Here is a 602-nt window from a genome sequence, read left to right as displayed (position 1 = left end):
CTAACTTGGTGATGGAGGACACCTACGGCGACGGCGGAGAGAAAGATGTCCGCGACCGGCGTGAGGACGGCGTCGGAGAAGTCGCGGCAGCTAAGCGCTTCGTCGCTGGCGTCGTCGCGAGCTAGCGGTGGCGCTAGGGTTTTGATGGAGGTGGAGAGGTGGAAGAAAGATTTCTTTACCGCAGGGGACACATATTTATAAGTAGTTGTGCGGAACAACGCAATTACTCAGGTGCCCCTGACTGTTCACATTCGTGGGACACGTGGCAAGCATGCAGCATACATAGAGTTGTCCCACGTTCCCACGCCCGCCAGGCATGTCGGAGAGTTGTGCCGGCTTCTCCGGATATAGACAATAAAGATGAATCATTTAAATAGAACTTAATGTTTGTCTCTGTGTCTTCTGCTGACAAGGATGCAGAGAAGACATTCGACAGTTTCATTAGAATGCATATGATTTGGACAGATAGAGTTTGAGATAGTAAGCATAGAGAGATTAGGGTCCGATCACATTCACTTAGTTCAAAAGATTCAACTTGAAGACATAGCTATAAGTGAATGTTGTAGAGGACAGAACACTAGTATATTTATATATGCAATCAA

This window comes from Triticum aestivum, chromosome 4B (assembly GCF_018294505.1).
Source record: "Triticum aestivum cultivar Chinese Spring chromosome 4B, IWGSC CS RefSeq v2.1, whole genome shotgun sequence".
Taxonomy (NCBI): Eukaryota; Viridiplantae; Streptophyta; class Magnoliopsida; order Poales; family Poaceae; genus Triticum; species Triticum aestivum.
The sequence above is the reverse complement of the archived record's forward strand: the minus strand, read 5'-3'. Positions refer to the sequence as shown.